The 20,818-nt window shown below is 54.0% G+C and overlaps 1 protein-coding gene across 5 annotated transcripts in view; it reads left to right on the plus strand.

Moving 5' to 3' along the window:
- Nucleotides 1–5,304: 5,304 nt before the first annotated feature.
- The window catches only part of LOC102460485 (death-associated protein kinase 2-like), a 32,758-nt gene continuing 17,244 nt past the window's right edge, over nucleotides 5,305–20,818 (plus strand). For 2 of the 5 annotated variants that reach the window (XM_075908290.1, XM_075908293.1), the window contains exon 1: nucleotides 14,560–14,719. The gene's annotated coding sequence lies outside the window, so the exon portion shown is untranslated. The other 3 variants (XM_006113888.4, XM_014568947.3, XM_075908292.1) reach the window with 3 other exon arrangements.

Raw genomic sequence — 20,818 nt, forward strand, 5'->3', positions numbered from 1 at the left:
GGGGTTGATGTGTGGGAGGAGGCTGCCGGGAAGCAGACTTGGAGTGTGGGGGGTTGGTGGGGCGGGGAGGGTGGGAGGGTGCAGGAAGGGGGATCGGGGTAGGAGGTAGGGTGCAGGAAGGGGAGGAGGTAGGAGGTAGGGTGCAGAAGTGGGATCAGGGTAGGAGGTAGGGTGGAGGAAGGGGAGAGGGTAGGAGGTAGGGTGCAGGAAGGGGAGGGAGTAGGAGATAGGGTGCAGGAAGGGGAGGGGGTAGGAGGTAGGGTGCAGGAAGGGGAGGGGTTAGGAGGCAGGGTGGAAGAAGAGGAGGGGGTAGGAGGCAGGGTGCAGGAAGGGGAGGGGGTAGGAGGTAGGGTGCAGGAAGGGGAGGGGGTAGGAGGCAGGGTGCAGGAAGGGGAGGGAGTAGGAGATAGGGTGCAGGAAGGGGAGGGGGGTAGGAGGTAGGGTGCAGGAAGGGGGTGGGGGTAGGAGGCAGGGTGCAGGAAAGGGAGGGGGTAGGAGACAGGGTGGAGGAAGGGGAGGGGGTAGGAGACAGGGTGCAGGAAGGGGAGGGGGTAGGAGGCAGGGTGGAGGAAGGGGAGGGGGTAGGAGGCAGGGTGCAGGAAGGGGGTGGGGGTAGGAGGTAGGGTGCAGGAAGGGGAGGGGGTAGGAGGCAGGGTGCAGGAAGGGGAGGGAGTAGGAGGTAGGGTGCAGGAAGGGGGTGGGGGTAGGAGGCAGGGTGCAGGAAGGGGAGGGGGTAGGAGGCAGGGTGGAGGAAGGGGAGGGGGTAGGAGGCAGGGTGGAGGAAGGGGAGGGGGTAGGAGGTAGGGTGCAGGAAGGGGAGGGGGTAGGAGACAGGGTGGAGGAAGGGGAGGGGGTAGGAGGCAGGGTGGGGGAAGGGGAGGGGGTAGGAGGCAGGGTGGAGGAAGGGGAGGGGGTAGGAGGTAGGGTGCAGGAAGGGGAGGGGGTAGGAGGTAGGGTGCAGGAAGGGGAGGGGGTAGGAGGCAGGGTGCAGGAAGGGGAGGGAGTAGGAGATAGGGTGCAGGAAGGGGAGGGGGTAGGAGGCAGGGTGGAGGAAGGGGAGGGGGTAGGAGGCAGGGTGGAGGAAGGGGGAGGGGGTAGGAGATAGGGTGCAGGAAGGGGAGGGGGTAGGAGGCAGGGTGGAGGAAGGGGAGGGGGTAGGAGGCAGGGTGGAGGAAGGGGAGGGAGTAGGAGATAGGGTGCAGGAAGGGGAGGGGGTAGGAGGCAGGGTGGAGGAAGGGGAGGGGGTAGGAGGCAGGGTGGAGGAAGGGGAGGGAGTAGGAGATAGGGTGCAGGAAGGGGAGGGGGTAGGAGGCAGGGTGGGGGAAGGGGAGGGGGTAGGAGGCAGGGTGGAGGAAGGGGAGGGGTAGGAGGTAGGGTGCAGGAGCGGAGTTGGGGTGCATCGGGCGGTGCCGCAGGGCTGGAGCCCCAGTGCCAGCTCCCTAATGCTGTGGAGGGAGCTCTGAGTCTTAGGGGCTGGATCCAGGCAAACGGGGGGCCAGATCTGCCCCTTGGGCTGTAGGTTCCCTACCTATGGGCTAGGGATTCCTAGACCCCAAGGCTGGCGGAAACACTGATCATCTAGGGCCCCTACTGCAGACTCCAGGCCAGAGACAATTCCTAGAGCGGAGCTTCTAGCAAGACATCCTGTCTTCATTTCAGAATGGTCAGGGAGGGGTTAAGGGAGCAGCTTGGGAGCCAGGACTCCAAGTTTCTTTCCCAGCTCTGGCAGGGGAGACTTCATTGGTGAGAATAGGGAGCTGGTAGGCAGGATGCCTCCACGTAAACCCCTCTGCAAGCGACCTTGGATGAGCATCTTCTCTTCTCTGTGTTTGATCCCCGCCCCTTGCAAAATGGGGTAAATATTTAACCTCCTAGGCAACGTTCCCTCTCATTTTTCCATCCATGTGCAGAATACATTTTGGTGTGTGCACCGAGGCAGGTGTGGATGTGCACCACCTGCGGAAACACCTGCTGCCAGCTGTGGGCTCTGCTAATCAGCTGGCTGCCCTTGAATTTCTCCTGGGCAGCTCCCCCCCAAGCTGTGTGTAGAACCCCTGCGGTCTCAGTGGAGTGGGGGGGATGCTAAATTTGGGCTGGCTGGTAAAGCCGGTGGGGGTCTGGTCAAAGAGTATGCCCCTCCCCCACGAGTTGGGGAAACAGCTGATCTTCATACCGATCTTCCCCTCTCTCAAATCCAGGCCAGACCCACAGTGGGATTTACGACCCTCCTGCCTCAAAAAGTGTCTTGTCCAGCCACGAAAGGAAAAACCGTCCCATGGAGCGAGTGAGGCTGCCAACCGCACATTGTCAATGACTCCCATATGCTGGAGACTTTATCAGAACAGCTCATACTTGGCAGGGAAAGGGGATTGAGTCGTGAGCCACTGGGAGGCAGAAAAAGGGCAAAATTCTGTGTTTTACTTATAAGGAAAAATGTAGGCCACGGCAAGGCACCGGCTCCCCCTAGTGGGCCATGCTTCTCCCTGCAGCCCAGTAGGATACGTCTACACGGCAGTGTCATTTCGGAGTAACGTCCGTTTTTCCGAAATAACTATGTGGGCGTCTACCCAGCGAGCCCCTTCTTCCGAAATAATGTTGAAATAATGGGGGGCTTGTTTCGCTGTTTGGAAACCTCATTCCACGAGGAACAACGAAATAGCTATTCCAAAATAAGGTGGCTGTGTCTACACTGGGCCACTTATTCTGGAAATGCAGCCGCTTTTCCGGAATAATTTGCCAGCTGTCTACACTGGCTGCTTGCTTTTCCGGAAAAGCACTGACGATCTAATGTAAAATTGTCAGTGTTTTTCCGGAAAAACTATGCTGCTCCCATTCGGGCAAAAGTCCTTTTCTGGAAAAACTGTTCCAAAAAAGGGTCAGTGTAGACAGCACAGTAGTCTATTCCGCAAAAAAGCCCCGATCGCGAAAATGACCATCGGGGTTTTTTTTGCGGAAAAGTGCGTCTACATTGGCCACGGACGCTTTTCCGGAAAAAGTGCTTTTCCGGAAAAGCATCCTGCCAATGTAGACGCGCTTTTTCCGGAAATACTTATAATGGAAAACTGTTCTGTTTTAAGCATTTCCGGAAAAGGGTGCCAGTGTAGACGTAGCCGGTGTGTGCAGACGCTCCACCGCTGCTATTTCGAAACTGCCCCTCAACAGGGCCATTCTGTTATTCCTCCACAGCCTCCTGGGGCTGTAAACTGAGATAGTGCGTCTACATTAGGGAAGCCGGCCTTGGACTCATTTTGAGGCTTCCCTGCAGTGTAGACGCGCTATTTCGAAATAGCTGTGCGGTGTAGATCTACCCTAAATTGCATCTATTAGGCCTGGAGTCGTGAAGGGCACATCAGTAGAGTTGTTTAATCCAGTCAGAAAGGGCAGCTGAAATAAGCTCACCCACCCTGTGATCCAGGCAGTGGTGGGTCCTCTTAGTGCTTTTAGCATATGCAAAAGCTCCCAGGGATCTGGGTTCTGTCCCCGGGCACGTCCCCTCTCTGTGCCTCAGTTTCCCCTCTGTAAAATGGGAGTTATGCGACTGACCTTCCTTTGTGAAGTGCTGCAAGTTCTATGGCCCTGGAGAGCCAGGCCAATTATCTGGGGGGGTAACAGAAGCTTAATTTCTCTGTTGTTGATTTTTCTTTCCCTGACTTTCTGCAAATTACCCAGCCTGGCACTTCAGGGCCCCTCTGCGCAGAAATGCTGAATTAAATCTGTCTCGTTCAATCAGCAGAAGCCTTGTGTGGCTTGCTTTGATAATCATCCTTCTCTGCAGGAGAAAGTTCTCTGCAGTGATCCCTCGCGTGTGCACACCGTGTCAAGTGCCAAAGGGCCAGGTGGGGAAATGGAGTCACGGGGGGTATGTCTACACAGCAAAGTTATTTCAGAATAACGGCCGTTTTTACGAAATAACTATGCGAGCGTCTACACAGCCATTCCGTTATTTCGAAATAATTTTGAATCAACGGGCGGCTTATTCCGAAATCTATAAACCGCATTCTATGAAGAATAATGCTTATTCTGAAATAGCCATTTTGAAATAAGACAAGCGCGGACACTCCACTTCTGCTATTTTGAAATAGCCCCTCACCAGGGCCATTCTAAGTTCTTCCTCCCCAGTGCCTCCTGGGGCTCTAAATTGAGATAGCATGTCCACATTTTAGGGGAGCCAGTCTCGGACTCATTTTGAGGCTTCCCTGCAGTATAGACATGCTATTCGGAAATAAGCTATTTTGGAGTAACTACAGGCAGTCCCCAGGTTACGTACAAGATAGGGACTGTAGGTTTGTTCTTAAGTTGAATTTGTATGTAAGTCGGAACTGGTACATATTGTAGGGGAAACTCTAGCCAAACATTTCTCCAGAGCTCAGTTTTATTCTCCCACACCTCACTTCCCTCAGTCCTTTATTCTCAAGCTGAGGTGTCTGCTGAGAAAAGCCGCTCCGTGTCTCCCTGGTCTGCTGGGGGGGGGGGGCGCTAGCTTCGCGTCTCCCTGGTCTGCTGGGGGAAGCAGCTAGTGTGGGGTTGCCTCACCCCGTTTGTAAGTAGGGATCCGTTGTAAGTCGGATCCATGTAACCCGGGGACTGCCTGTATTCTAGAACAGCTTATTCCGAAAGAACTTTGCTGTGTAGATGTGCGACAAAATGACTTGCTCACGCTTACCCAGCAGAGCCAGGAATAGAACTCTGGACCAGTGACCACTAGACCACCCTACATTGCTCTGCCAGGTGGCCATAGCCCAGAATAAGGGTGGCTTATATCAGTATTATGGTCAGTTTAAATTCTCTCTCTGAGTGACCCAGGTGCAATGGTCCCATGTGGACAAGACTGCAAACTCTGTCCCTTCATGAATGGGCAGCACCTAGCACTCCATGGATGAGGCTACAAATGCACAATCCAGCTATTGTGGCAAGGTTCCCTGGAAGCTGAGCATTTGGGCAGCCACCCAGGAAAGATTCAATGCCGCCCAGCTGGTTAGCAGAACACTCACAGCTAGCAGCTTGGATTTCTACGGGTGGTGCACATGCACACATGCCTCGGTGCACAGAACAAAATGTATTCCGCACTTAGATGGGAAAAAAATAGAGGGGACACTGCCCTGTGGCATGGCTATTTTGGTGGAATCCTTGTAATTCCAGCCTCCCGTGACCCGCCAGTCTATTCTACCTTAAGAGCTCAGTCCCTCCTCCTTACACCTTTGCAACCTCACAGACTTACCCGTTTCCCCTCTGGGCAATTTGGTGAGACTATTTTTATCTGTCAAACAGGTTTCCGGTTTGCAATCCCCCAGCTTTGAGCCACAGAGCAAAGGCAGAGAAAGGGGAAGAAACAAGAGAGGTCTTTTTACAGCTGATTCGCCCTGATCCCTGAGCAGAGCAACAGCTAAGCAGAAAGCAGGAGACCCGGTGGTCTGGGAACAGTATCGGATACAAACACCTTTGGATTTGCTGCTCCAACTCCGGGAGAAACCCAGACGCTGTGCACTGCTGCTTGGAGTGGTCTTAAGAAACCTGTCCTAGCCTCTGTTTGCTGTAGGCCATGAATTTCCACTGGGGAGGCCTATTGCAGAGCTTTCTCAAGAGAACTTGAAGGAAGGATCATAGTTTTTTTAATGGGCCGTCTCAGAATCGTGCTCATTTCAGGGTTTGATGCTGCTATTTTTCTTTTTTTAAAATCCTGTGAAAGTGCAGGCAAATCTAGGGATTCTGAGTCACTCTTTGGAGCCTGCTTTGCTGAGTCTGGGGGTGGTAGTTAAATGAAGAGGAGGAGGAGGAGGCATGAAACAGATGCGATTGGTCAATATCAGAGGAAACTGACCACAATCCCCCAACCCCTCCCAGGAGAGGTATCATAGATCCCTGCTCTTTCCTATCAGTCTCCTCTCATCAGCGAACTAAGCAGAGCTGCTTTGTGTACACACTGGGGAGACGCGACCTCTGGTCCAGGACAATTCTGGAGTGACTCTCTGTATAGGTTCTGTGCGTGGTGGGATTTCTGGAAGCAAAGCAGTGACCCGCTGCCAGGCACGCAAGAAGAGCCCAATCATCGTGGAAGATCCGGAGACGAGAACTTGGTGAGTGAGGATGAGCCCTGTGCAGAGTTTGTTCTTTTTCCTCCATTGCAGACAGGTGATGGCTTTTGTCATCAGCAGGACCCCAGCAGCCACGTCAGGGGGTAAGGGCGTCTGACACACAAGGGAGATATGGGGTGTTGCTGCCGTGGGGAAGATCTGGGGGGCTTTTTTGGATGGCCAGTGATTTTTGTGTAAAGGGGGCATGTGGGGTGATGGCCACCCTGCTGTGATCCTTTGAAGCCAGCAGGTTTCACACTAGCTCCTTCTGCCCAACAGTCATCGAAATAGAATAGGAGACGGATGGGGCGGGAAGGGATCTACCGAGTGGATGTAGGAACATTGACTGTTCCATGCACAGTCACTATTTGCCCACTCCAGAGAAAAAGCAAAGGATGTTTATACTGGGTTGTGTGGAGCAGAATCTTACAAAGCTGTTTGTTCCCCTGGGGGCTGCTCTCCCGGCTTTTTGCTAGTGAGACGGGGAGAGAAGGGATGATCAGAATCAGAGGACTGACCCATCTATGCGCCACAGTTCCTGCACTTTTGGTCTGTCCCCCTGCGCTTGGGCACCAGGGTATTTTGGAAGCGAGAGTCTATATTTAGAAAGTTGCATGGGGAACCGGCTGGCTTTTTTTCCTCTGCGCTGAATGCTGCGAATAATATTTATTTTGTGCAGCTGCGGAGAGGAGATTGAGGCTGATTTGGGTAAACAACGGCAGTGGGCAGGAGCCGGGAGAGCGGATTTATTTTTGGTTCGGCTACCGGGAGGGGCAACAATTCTTATCAATGGGAGCAGATAGGGACCTGTCAGTGGGAACAGCAGGAAATGCTGCATTAACCTCCTGGACTTCTGCCTTGGCTGGCTGGGTCTGTCTGGAGCAGAGCTGCTTTGGTTGCTGTTGAGTTAAATTCACACTGGGCTGGACAGAGATGTGGGGTTTGCACAGCTGAGAACGGCCCAAGGTATTGGCTGCTTTGAAACCTGTTTGAAGCCATCTGGAAATCCGTGCCTGGGTAGGATATGGAGTCTTTTCTCTTGTAGGTTGCTATTGTTACTATTATGCCAGGTTATGTTGATGGCCATCAAGCAGGCCTTTGATCTAAGACAATCCCAGATTAAAGCTAAGCAGCCTTCTTCCAGGTTAAAGAGAAGGCGCAACTAAGCCCCTTTTACACAGCGAGAGCTGGAAACAATAGAAGCCACCGCCCAAGGCAATGAGTTGCCAGTTCTGATCTGGTGGATTCCCTGTCTGCAGATTCCGGGGGTGAAGTGATTAGTAGGCAGCAAGACAGCAAGAGAAGCAGTGTTGTGAGTGGCACTGAGACAGAACAGAGACAGAGCTTCTTGGGCACAGAACACACTGGAAAGGCAGGTGTGGGGAGTGCTGAACAAGGAAAAGGATTGCACCAAAGAATACTCCTGCTTCGTATTGTTGGTTTCCGAATGTCCTAGCAAGGTGCTGAGTATTGGCTCCCTGGTCAGGCCAAAAGAGCAACAGAACCATGTAATATGTGTCCGGTGCCTTTTATAAAAGAGGTCAGTTTCAGACTGCCCTCTAGCAGCCAGGTGTCCAGGTAGCATGTAACTGACCGGCTCTGGCTGGTGATTGCCTTGACTCACAGAGCTGTAACTCCTCATTAGCTTTTCGAGGGGATACCAACAGGGACAGAGCAGAGGAATGGTGGCTGCATAGCTGATGACCTGGCCATGTTTGCAAAGTCTCTTCCTGGCTTATAATGCTCCAGAGATAGCTAAGAAGCTACTTAGCAGTGGGCTGCTGGATAGCTGCCCTGGCTCGGTAGCTGCATCCAATGTGGGTACTTCCCAGTACACTGAACTGGGATTCTGGAGTCCTGCATGGTAGTCTTGGCCCTGCTACTGGTTTGCTGGGTAACCTTGGGCAAGTCATGTTCCACCTCAGTTTCCCCATCTGGGAAATGGGGAGAAAGATAGCGCTTCCCTTTGAAAAGCACGTTGAGAGTTGCTGACGAAACGTGCCCGATGAGACCTCGGGGCTGAGGACACTGTTGTTATTATGAAGTGTACTTGGCTCTGGCCGGATTGGAATGTCTGTTTGTATTTTTTGCTCCTGGGGAACAGCTGAACTATTTCAAGCCTAACTGTGGGCAGGGCTCAGGTTCCTAACCACTTAGCATGCCTGCCTTCCTAGTTCCCTGTTGGAATTCCTGCAATTCGTAATTGCAACACCGCACGCCATCGGCAAAACGCTGTCAGCCCAGGCAGGGAAACTACTGTCCATCTCCATCCATCCCTCCCTTCCTGCCCCCACTCCAATCCTACTACAAACATCATGCACAGACTGCCCTCGATCATAAAAACAGCCCTATTTGGTCAGATCAATGGTCCATTGAACCCAGTGTCCTGTTTTCCAGCAGTGCCAGGGCTTCTGAGGGTGCCAGATGAAGACAGATAAACAAGACTGGGACTTTTCAGCTTAGAAAAGAGGAGACTAAGGGGGGATAAGAGAGAACTCCATAAAATCATGATAGGTGTGGAGAAAGTGAATAAGGAAAAGTTATTCACTTGTTCACTTAACATAAGAACTAGGGGTCAGCAAATGAAACTAAGAGGCAGCAGGTTTAAAACAAACAAAAGGACGTTTTTCTTCATGCACTGCACAGTCAACCTGTGGAACTCCTCGCCAGAGGATGTTGTGAAGCCCAGGACTTTAACATGGCTCAAAAAATACCTAGAAAAATTAATGGAGGTCCCATCAATACTTATTAGCCAGGATGGGCAAGGATGGTGTCCCTAGCCTCTGTTCGTCAGAGGCTGGGAATGGGGGATGGGAATGAGGGATCGCTTGATGATTCCCTGCTCTGTTCATTCCCCGCGGGGCACCTGGCGTTGGCCACTGTCGGCAGACAGGACACTGGGCTAGATGGACCTTTGGTCTATCCCAGTCTGGTTGTTCTTGTGTTCTTATGCTCAGGACAGTAAAGAGTGGCCCATCTGCTATCATCCAGTGCCAGCTTCTGACAGCCAGAAGTTTAGGGACACCCGGACCATGTGGCTGTAGCCCTGCCTATCTTGGCTGATGCCAACCTCATGCCTCGGTTTCCCTACCATTAGAATGGGGCCAGGGATACTCCCTTGGCTCTGAACATAACTCATTCTCTCCTCCTGAGCAGATTGAAGGTGAAGGGACAGAGCAGGGGCTGGGATAAATGGCTGGGGTATCGGAGACCCTCATCTGTGTATTAGAAACCCCCTTTTCTACATGGGGAAACTGAGCCCAGAGCAGGCAAGCGACTTGGCCACAGTCAAACATAGCCAGGACTAGAAACCAAAGCTCCTGATTCTCAGTCCAACTCGCCTGCCCTCACCTCCCTGAGAAGATAACCCAGGAATCTGCCTATCGCCTGCTCTAACCACTGGACAACACTCCCTTCCCACAGATGAGTTGAAGAAGCAGGATGCCTGGGTTCTAATCTGTGGCTCTAACTCTGTTGTCTCCCGTCTGGGCAGGACACTGACGCCAGTCAGGGAACAGGACAGAGACGCACGTCCTCGACCCGCCAACTGGGATAAAAGCTCCCAGCCTGCTTTCTGGGGGAGTCAGATACGCGCAGGATTATCTATTTCCCTTTAGCCCCCGACAGAGGGATCAGCTGCCTGGCAGGCCCTTGCCAAGATCTTCCCATCAAAATTTCATCCCACTAGAGCACAAACAATGTCTGGAATTTAGCTAGGGCAACAGATTTTTCCAGGCAGTAAATATAGTTCAGGGCCAACACCCCACCCGCTTAATTAAGGGGCTGTCCATTGTCTTCCATTTTAAAGGGACAGCTCTGAAAAAGTGGGATATGCAAGGGGCATCTCTCCCTGGGGCTTGGGAAGGGGTTTTCCGGCAGGGAGTCTTCTGCGCATCTTCCCCATGTGATTGCAAGCCACCGGGCCCTGTTTGTTTCTAGCAACGGCTGGTGGTTCCCAGATGGGGGGAAGCGGGGCAGAAAGGCAGCCAGTGGACTCAGGGATATGTTCCCGCTGGCTTTCCACCGCTCATATTGCAGTCACCCGGGCAGAAACTTTGTGACGTGGTCACACAATACAGACTAGGCCAGGCGTGGGAATGAGAGCAAGTATTTTCCCGTGGTTCCACGAGGCGGATGTGAGAGGGGTCCCACCCCCTCAGCTGCTCTGCTATTGCCCCTCAGACCTGACCCACAGCCCCCTACTAGTCCACCCCTGGGATCCCCACCCACCCACTCTGCCAATGCCCCTCAGTCTTGACCCCCAGCTGCCAGCCTGCACCCCTTCATTCCTGCACCCCCATCAGTCTCAGGGCCAAAGTGCTCTGCATTCTGTCACAGCTGGGCTGGCAGTGAAATCCCTGTGGCAGAGTAAACATCTTCTCTTTAGTGTCTCCTCTTCTGTGCTGGGCAGCTGCTAGGAGGCCTGGTGGTGGGTGGGGGGGTGCAGCTGAGCAGAGAATGGAGGAAACGTGGGAGAGGGGCAGGCTGGGAGTCATGTGACTGGCAGGCTGGGTTCAGCTCTGCCACTGACTTGCTGGGTGACCTTGGGCAAGTCACTCCCCTCCCTGCCCCTGCTCCATGCCTCAGTTTCCCCTAGTGGAAAAAGGAGGTTAATCCTGACCGATTCCTCCCCCCAAAGGACTCAGTGAGGACACTGTGGGAGGCAGAGGGCAATGGAGCGTTTGCGTTGCCAACCAATTACTCCGCTCGCTGAAGCAATGGGATTTTGGCTGCCCAATGTTAGCGAGCTCTTTGGCCTCTCCCCACCCGGTGTCTTTGGCATGCGCCCCTCCCCCGGCTCCCTTTTCATCTCGTCTTCCTCCAGCCAGGTGGTTGCCCTGTGAGTTCTTGGGCCACATCCTCAGGCTAGGATTGCAATTTTCAGAGCACCAGGGTCTCCAAGGGTGTGGCTGGGCTGCCGGTTAACAAGCAGAGGCTCCGAGATGAGAATCCAGACTATGGATGTCAAAGAGCGATGCTGGTTTGCACCCATTGAGGATCCGGGCCACTGTGTCCTTTTCTCTTGAGATAAAACGAGCCGTCCATCCTGCCCTGTCCTAGGGCTGCGTTCTTGGCATTTAGTGACTCAACACCTCCCAACGGGGGCTGTTCGCTACCCAGGATGTCAGGGCTTTTGCCGAGCTCCAAGCCTGGGGAATTCTGCTGGCAGCCTGCCAGGTGCTATTTTTTTTTCCTGTTGGGGAGACCCCGCCCTTGAACAAGCCTTGAACTTGCTGTTTACCCAGAGCCTTGTGTGTGCTCTGCAGGGCATGGTGTGGAGCAGCGTGGCCTAGTGATTAGAGCACTAGCTGAGCTCTCGAGATGTTTCTGTCCTGCAGAATGTCAGGGGTAGGGCCAGGAATAGAACCCCGGAATCTGAGCTCTACCCACTAGCCCCCGCTGCCTCATGTAGACCCAGACTTAGCAGAAGAGCAGGGGAAGAAAACACCTTTAAAAAGCCTCTCTTTTTCCTTGTATGAAATATTTGCTCTTTTCTTTCGGAGCGTGGAAAGAACCGAGATGGGGCGGGGGAAAACTTGTCACGTGAATAGTTTTTTGCTGAAAAATGTGGACTTGGGTCGACTGAACCAAACGGGGCAATTAGGCCAATAGTTCCAACCAGGGGGGCAGAACAAGAAACATGGAAATGGGTTCCCTTTGGGTCAGACAGTCATTTGGCTACGTACCTTCCACTTGCTTTTCAAAACCATTAAACCTGCTTCAAAAGCTCCTCGAATCTAAACAAAGCGTGGTTTGGCTGGTTCAAAACCAGTCCTCCAAGTTGGGCAGGGAACCAAAGACTTGTTTATTCATCCGGCCCTAACCTAGCATCAGAAAGGGCTGTGGGGGTGGAGATGGAGGATGGGCGAGCCGGAGGCTCTGTTATCTCACACTCTTGAAGGAACTTGCTATTGGTTCTTTCTTGCTTTGCTGTTTCCATGAGCCTCACATAAATCCCTTAGAGCATGGGTTCCCAAACTGGGGGGGCGTGAAGAAATTCCAGGGGGGTGCAAGGCGACCCAGCCTCCTCCCCCCATCAAGTTTTGCTGCCCTGTTCAGTTCTTTTTTTCCTTTTTTGCTCAACAAGTTTTGCTGCTATTGTGGGGAGGGGGAGGGTTTTTCAAAAATCAAAAAGGGGGATGTTTGGGACCCACTGGTCTAGAGGGAATGTGGGTGCTGGTTGCAGAACAGTGCGAACAAATCATCCGCTGCAGTTCCGGGCTGGGTCACGGGGGTATGCACTAGGGGGTATACTAGTGGGGAGGAAGCTGCAGGAGGATTATTCTAAGTTGCTGTCCTTTAACCTCGAGCCGGCCTTACTCTCGCTGCCTCCCCCCACCCCGCGTGGGAAGCTGGGGCAGAGGGAGCCAGGCAGGGGAAGAGGGAGCAGGAACTGATTACTGGAGAATACAGAAGTCCAGCTCTGCACCTCCAGCCCTCCGAAGGGGAAGCGAGCATGGTGGCCTGGGTGTTACGGTGTGGAGAGCGGGCACACCGTGCACCCCAGGCATGGCCCCTGCCTCTAAGAGAGGGCCCCAAATCTGTGTCCAAGCGCCCCATGCCCTCCGCCTCATCGCTCCCACCCTGCCAAATTCCGCTTGCCCTACGCAGTCTCCTCTGTCACTGATCCTGGCTCTTTCTCCCTTGGTCACCCCCTTGCTCCTATCCAGGGGCCGCGCCTCCTGCCACCAACTGGGCTCCAGCAGCTTTGGATGGAGTCCTGATCTGTGCATGGCTCCTGCCTCTTATCCACCCCTCTGCTGGGGGTGGGGGTGGGGGGCAGCCTTCCATGGCTGCCCCATGGATCTCACAGCACCAGTGTGTGTTTCTGTTGCTTTGCAAAGGGCGGAGCCCAGTCTGGGAGTTGGGGGCCTGTGGTGTCGGGGGAGCAGGTTGGGGGCCAGGAAAGTTTTCCAGTGTCTCCTGCTCTTCTCTTCCCCTCCCCCCACAGTCGAACAGCTGGGCCACGGTCCAGCATCCAGCGCCTGGAGAGGCCAGAGGCTCCCCAAGCTACCCACCTAGCTTTAAATAACTCTCCACCCGGACCAGCCCCTTCCCTGCGCTCTTAGAGCTGGGTCTTGAGGCTCCTCTCCAATCTGCTCCCGAGGGGTTCAAGAGTGGGAGATTTTTTTTGGGGGGAATCTCCTGATTGGGGTTAATTTACCCCCCACTGTCTCTCCCCCGTTGATCATTTTCTGCGTTCCACCTTACATTGAAATCCTCTCTTCCTCACCCCGCCCCCCATGCAAGAGCTGTCCCTCCCCCTCCCCGGGCTGCCCCATTGGGGTGGATGGTGCAGGCAGTCTGCTGTCGCTGGCTCTGCAGTGGTCCAAAGAGAGTGGTCTGCTTTGTAGCTTGGAGGGGGGAGGGGAAGAATCTTAAGGGCTCTTCCTGCCCCTGCAGTCCAGCCTGAATTCGATCTCCTGCCCCCAAACTAACCCTAACTTCACTCTCTCCCCTGCCGCCAACCGGAAGCTCCTTCACTCTTACCAGAAACCACCATCCCCCAACCTCTTCCATGGACAGCCTAACCCCCAGGTTCCTTTGGGCAAATCACTGCCTTGAGCTGTGCCTCAGTTTCCCCACCTATAAAATGGTGTCCTTGGCCTCTGTTTGTCAGGGATGGCAGGAGACAAATCACTTAATCATTGTCTTCGGTCCACACTCTCTGGGGCACCTGGTACTGGCCACTGTCGGCAGACAGGCTACTGGGCTAGATGGACCTTTGGTCTGACCCAGTACGGCCGTTCTTATGTTCTTATTATTGGGGTTTGTTAGCTGTGTCTCCCTAGCAGCTGCGAGCCCAGGGTGCTTGGTGCTGTACAAACCCAGAACAATCAAGTAGTCGGCGCCTTCCTGCACTTGGGACTAGAAGAGCCTAGAGTCATTCCCATTTCTGCCCCTATGAGAGAGGCAGTGGAGTCTAGTGGCTAGGTCGCCCTCAGCGAGCTGGAGTGACCTTGGGCCTGTCCTGTCCCGAGTTCACCCTTCCCACCTATGCTCTGTCAGGTTCGCCGGGAAGCTGCGAATCCCCCCTATGCCTGTACAGCCCCTGGCACAGCAGGACTAGGTGAGGACTCTGGTTTCTGTTGCACTAGGAACCTACCCACCTTCCCTCCAGCAGCCGGCCCTGGGCAGATCAAACACAGCATAGGCGCTTTGAAAAATCCCGAATTAAAAATCAGGGGCACAATTTACGCTCCCAGGGGCTGGCTGCCCCCATGCAACAAACGGGCACAGGCTGAGCCCTGGCAGCAGGGGCCAAGGGGTATGAGCGCCCCTAGACGTGTCGGGGGGCCCTCGGGGTAGGCCTGCGGGCTGCCCTTGTGCAGAGCCGGCTGCCCCCCCCCCCCCCCACTTCCCAGGCAGGATTTTCACGCCCCGGCCTGGGAGCGACATTTTTCAGAGGATCCCTCGTTGCGGCTCCACCTCCCGCTTTGGGACTCTCCCCCCCTCCCCGCCCCGCGCACCCAGGCGTTAGGTGAGTCGCAGCCTTGGGCTGCAGGTGCGCCGGGAGCCGGGGCGGGCGGGGCGGCAGCGCTCCCCCTACCCCCGCGGGAGGTCGGACGCCTCGCGCCGTGGGGCGCACTTTCTCCAGGCTCCCTGCCCGGCCATGGCTCGGCTTTAAGGGAGCCTGCCCGGGACAGGTAGGCAGGGGCAGGCTGGGGACGGGTCCCGGGAGCCAGCTGGGAACCCTGCATGGGATGGGGATGGGGAGGGGGCTTCTAACCAGGGGTGCGCCCCCCCGGGTCCAGCCCGTGTGTGTGTGTGTGTGAGTGTGTGAGTGATCTTTGTTGTGTTGTGTGCATGATGCGGAAGGGGTGTGTGTGTGTGTGTGTGTGTGTGTGTGTGTATGTGCAATCTTTGCAGCGTTGTGTGCATGATGCGGAAGGGGTGTGTGTGTGTGTGTGTGTGTGTGTGGTGTCCATAGAATTTGCCGCGCGGGGTGTCTGCCGGGAAGGAGGTTGTATATGATCTAGGGTGTTGTGTGTGAGAGAACTTTGCAGCGTTGTTGTGTATGTTGCACAAGGTAGGGGTGTGTGTGTGCGATCTTTGCAGCGTTGTGTGCATGATGCGGAAGGGGTGTGTGTGTGTGTGTGGTGTCCATAGAATTTGCCGTGCTGGGTGTCTGCCGGGAAGGAGGTTGTATATGATCTAGGGTGTTGTGTGAGAGAGAACTTTGCAGCGTTGTGTGTATATTGCATAAGGTAGGGGTGTGTGTGTGTGTATGTGCGATATTTGCAGCGTTGTGTGCATGATGCGGAAGGGGTGTGTGTGTGTGTGTGGTGTCCATAGAATTTGCCGTGCGGGGTGTCTGCCGGGAAGGAGGTAGTACATGATCTAGGGTGTTGTGTGTGAGAGAACTTTGCAGCGTTGTGTGTATGTTGCACAAGGTGTGTGTGTGTGTGTGTGTATATAGAAGTTGCTGTGGTGGGTGCACACTAGGGAGGGGGCTGGATCTGATCTGTGGTTTTGTGTGTCAGAGATCTTTGCAGCGTTGTGTGCATGATGCGGAAGGAGGGTGTGTTTGTGTCTGTAGAATTTGCCCTGGTGGGCGCATGCTAAAGCGGGTCACATGTCATCCACCGTATTGTGTGTCCTGGGAAAAGGGTGTGTGGTGTACAGAATGTGCAGGGGTGGGCATATGGGGAAAGGGTGTGTGGCCTGTACTTGCAGTATTGTGTGTATGCTGGGGAAGAGGCCCGCGTTGTGTGCGTAGAACTTGCAGAGTGTGTGTGTGCAAGGAAAAGGTGTGGATGTGACACTGTGTGCAGGAAGTGTTGTGTGTTGCCTAGGAAAGTTGTGTCTCTTCTTTGCAAGGGGTGCTGGGGAAGGAGTGTGTGCTGTGGAGGGGTACACAGAGGAAGGGGGGGTTGGGGAAGTGTATGAGTCACACTGAGATGTGTATGATCCAGGGGGACTGTGCTGTGTCTGGGGGGAATTACAGAGGTGAGAGGAATGGGGGGGGGGACAGGATTCCCCAGTTAGCTCAGATCCCACCGCCCACTCTCCCCCCACCCCTAACCGCCCCCTTCCAGCTCCGCTCTCCACAGGCTCCCGCTTGGCATCTTCTTGCTGAAACACCACAAGGCAGTTGCATGCAGGCCCATGGGGGCAGGAAGCACGTGGGGGAAGGGCTCAAACCCAGCAAGCTAGGGTGATCCTAGGGCAGCTGCTGTGTCCTCACTTTTGGCTGAGGCACCTCCCCAGGGCAAGGGCAGAGCAGGGCTGGGAGGCAGAGCCAAACAGAGGAAGGATGGTCTAGTGATTAGTGTGCTCCCCTCCCCCCGGAATTCTGGCATTAGGGGGATCAATTCCCACCTGTGCCACAGACTGCCCATGTGACCATAGGCAAGTCACTTAGTTGTTTGGTGCCTCAGTTTCCCCATCTGCGCCATGGGGCTAGTGATGCAACTCTACCTTGCAGCAGCTGGGGGGGGGGGGTTATGAAAAATATGGTGAGGAGCTCAGATATTGTGGGGGGGGGGCAGAGCTGAGTCAGCCTGGGGAGGGGAGGCGGGGTGAGAGGAGGCCTAGAGTTGAGTGGGAAACAATTTTTGTGTTCCCAAGATAAAATTCAGATGAAAACAGAAACGGTTTTGTCATCTACATTTTTCTTCAAAGGGTTGGGGGCTGTCTGGTTTGTCAAAGACCAGAGCAGGTGGTGGTTTTTATTTTTTCAACAACTGCAGAATTTCAGCCCATAACGCAACACTTTTGTGGGCTTGGCTGGCGATTGTATTGGGTGTCTTTCAACTAATCCCCCACCCCCAAATGTCATCAGAGATGGATGTTCCTTGCAGACGTCTCTGTTTGGACCAAAAAAATGTTTTTTTTTCATTGACGTGGGGGCATGTTTTCAATGAAAACAATCCAATCCACTCTCATATTAGCATCTCCCTGTCAAGTGCTCCTGGTTTCAGTATCTGAGTGGGGCTGGGGGGGTTCACCCAGTCAGGCCACTTGGATCTTCTGCCTAGATTTGTAGTTCCTGCCTAGCAGTGAATGGATGCATCAGAGGCAGGTGCAACTCTCCACAGATGGCGTGACATTGTGCAGCGCGCTGGGTTGTAAGAACTGAGATTTCTTCCTGACCCCACCTGCTGACTGATGCCCTGAAGCATGTCTATTGTTGATGTCTGGTGGTTCTTTTCAATATGAAACAAAGCTCCGCCTTTATAATTCTGCTTGCAGTGATCCGGGGCGCCAGCCTCTTGGCTTCCGTCAATTTTCACTGTAAATGCAGAGCAAGTCTGTCTACCCCCCTGGTGCAACAGTGCTGGGGGAGCTAGTTTTGTTTTGCAGTGTAGATTGGGTCTTGCCATCACTTAGAAATTACACTAAGACCTTGGACTCCTTCCCACTGTCTGGTGCCAAGTGGAGACCTCTGTTTTATGTTTCAAGGTCACGCTTTGTTCCACATTCTCTGGCACAGCTGGGTTTGTAAGATAGGCAGGGCAGCAATGAGGTGCAGGCATGGTTACGCAGCCCCTCGCTGCCTGGAGCCATCTATCACTGTGTAGTCGCTCGGTGACCATATAACATTCCTGCAGCCCCCAGATCAACTGCCCAGCTAAGTACGGCACATAAAATAACAGTGGCACTTTTTAATATTGTTTCGGAGGGGAAAACAAGAACAAGGACCTGAAATGGGCTTCTGGTGGGTTACACGCTGGGCTGGACTCAGGAGGCCTAGGCTTTACCCCTGCTCTGCCACTGGCCTGCTGGGTGGCCTTGGGCAAGTCACTTGCCCGCTTTGTGCCTCGGTTTCCCTGTCTGTAACTTGCAGACAATGATGCTGCCCTCCTTTGTCGAGTGGGGTGAGATCTGCGCAGTGTAGGAGCTGGGTGTGATGGTTATTGTTCTTTGGCCAGGCTCCTATAAAGCATTTGGACAATTCTCTGGATAACGACCCTGACCCTGCGTGTCCTCAGAGAAGAAGCAGAGTGATGCCAGTTTAGCAGAGCCACGAAATGTGTCGCCTGCGGGGAGGGCTTGTGCAGGGTACAGCTCTGGCTGAGAGCACAGGGTGCTACACAATGGAGAAGCTGGTCATCTCGTTAGTGCAGGGCTGCTTCTTTGTTCTGAGTCTGAATGGGGTTCTCTCAGAAATGTGAAACTAAGCAGGTGTTGGCTGGTCAGTTCTTGGAGGGGAGACTACTGTGACTGTCACCAGATGACACATGTTGAGTCTCCCCTCTGAATCAGCCCTAGCGGGTGCTGTGATATAGAAGAGGCATCCCTGTGGAGCTACTCTTGAACTTTCTGCCCTCTACTGGATGGCATCTGAACTGTGCAGTGTTGTGTCATAAGCCCAATAAAGCTAGTGGGGATTCTCCTTTTGCCCCAACTCTGTCCCAGGCATTACTAGAAAGCTCTGGCTGGCTTGCAGCCTGGTAGAGATAACAGTGGGTGGAATCACATATAGACCAGATGCAGTGATCATTTCCCACAGAAGTCATTGGCGTCTTTTGTCCATCATGCTGCCCATGATGCTAACAGATTTGCTGAAGTATGTTTAGGAGGCAAATGCTGCTGTTGGTGATACCAGTAAGGCCTGAATTTTTCAGGATCAGAAAAACAATGAGAATCCAATATCCCCCAGTACATGGTTTTCATTTCACTCTACCGGTCAATTTCACTTCCTCTCTCGTCATTTTCACTTTCTGGCTCTGTGACTGCTAGCCACAAAGCACTTGTGCTTCAGGGTGATAATGTTTTGATATCAGGTGCATTTTGTTGGGGGAGGTGGTGGGGGGAAGAGGGCTCTCTGTTGGCAAAAGGAGCCCCTGGTGCAAATGATACTATGTTTGGTCCACTGGTCCTCCCTCAGGCCCTCAGGAAGTGCTCGGATGTGGAAGCCCCTGCAAGTCAGGGTGTGAGTTTAAGAGCACTTAGAAAACCCGGCAATGAAACAATAAGTAGTTCCCGGCCTGAACAACCGCAGAAGCCTGGAGGCATCTCGCTTGGTGGGTCAGAGCGCTTTTGTGTAACCAGGTTTGGATGGGAGACCCGGTGGGCGACGGGCATCTGGTGCTAACCCGTTTTGGCAGAAATTGGAGAAAAACTGGCTGAACTCCAGTTAATGTCAGTGCAGCTAATCCTGATTTACCCCTGTCTGAGAAAGGGGAGGCGCAGCTCCAAGTGCCTGGCCTTGCTAAAGAAACAGCTGAACAAGGCAGATAACACAGAAGCTCTGTTTGCAGAGGTCTCCAAAGCACCAAGCTACATGGGGGGGAGGCACAGAGAAGGGAAGTGACTCACACAGGCTCAGAGGTGGGGATAGAATCCATCTCTCGTGAGTCCCAGCCCCTCGCTCCCCCCACTGGATCACAGCAGATGTGAAAGCTGCACGGGATGCTAACGAAGGCCTGGCCTGTGTTAGAAAATTAGGCAGGCGTAATGACGTCATAAAATTCTGCATTCCTGAGCGGGGCGGTTAAACTGCCCCTCCTCACAACATGGACGGCAGTAGAATCCTGCCACCCTAGCTCCCTGGGAGATGGGATATTGATGCTGATGGGAGAACCGTTCCTGTCGGGGTGGGTCGTGTCTCTAGACTGAAGATCTGCAGCGTTTCACTTGTAAACAAGCTGTAACTCCCCTGTCTGGATCTGTAACCACTAGCCTGCACTGCCTCCCTATGCGCTGGATGAAGGGGAGGCCATCCAAAGGTGTTTTGTTCTTCCCGTCCCCGGTGCTCCCTTGAATTTTTCCATCCACGTGCAGAATGAATTTTGTTGCACACACTCAGGCATGTGCACATGTGCACCACCAGTAGAAACACAGGCTGCCAGCTGTGGTTCCCTGGCTCATGATTGGGGCCTGGGAAACGCAGATGCTGATGAGCTGTCTGGAGAATCAGGAGTTAATGAAACCACTGAGCTGTGTTACCACTGCTGGTGGAATGAGGGCCCGGGTGTGACACCCACAGAGCTCGCCTGCATGACTGTGTCGCTTCCACTCCGGATTTGAGCCTCTCACCAGGGCGTGAAAGCCCTGTTAACATCAGTGAGTTTAGCATCACAACCCCTCTGCAGGGTGGAACATTGTTAACCTCCCTCTTTATAAAGATGGGGAAACCGAGGCACAAAAGGGGCAGGGACTCCCCAAAAAGTCATCAGTGGAGTTGGGAATAAAACCTAGGGCTCTTGACTCGCATGCTCGCAGTCTCTACAGCACTAGTCACCACTCCCCTTCCAGAGCCGCGAATGGAGCCCAGGCGTCTTAGCTGTTGCCTTAACCACATGGCCAACCTTCCGGGAATCAGCCAATGAGAGGGCTCCTCACCAGCTCACCTGAGCAGCCTGTAATTGGCATGAAGGGCAGGTGTGTGTGTGGGGGGGAGGGGTATCTGCGCTGCGACTTCTGGGGCTCAGCAAATGTCTCCGGTTTCCTGAGCCTCCGTCCTGTCTCCCTGAGCTCACCGGCTCTGGGGATCCTCCGGCAGGAAGGTCAGAGCCTGGAGACCTGGCAGGCCCTGGTCTCAGGTTTGTTCGAGGCTTTTCGTCCGGCGGATCTGGAAGAGGATTGACGCCTGCTTGCTTGTCATTTCAGGAGGAAAAACCTATTAAAAAACCAAAAACAATCTGGAGACGATAGCTCGTTCTGTTTCCAGCCCACCCCCACCCCCGGTCCTTCCCTGTTCATCTCATCCTTGCCCTCGGCACTTCACCAGAGAGGGCTTAGAAACAAAAGTGGAACTGCTGTCGCCACACCTGCCCGGGGAGCCCCTCACCGTGGTC

The sequence above is a fragment of the Pelodiscus sinensis genome, chromosome 24 (assembly GCF_049634645.1).
Source record: "Pelodiscus sinensis isolate JC-2024 chromosome 24, ASM4963464v1, whole genome shotgun sequence".
Taxonomy (NCBI): domain Eukaryota; kingdom Metazoa; phylum Chordata; order Testudines; family Trionychidae; genus Pelodiscus; species Pelodiscus sinensis.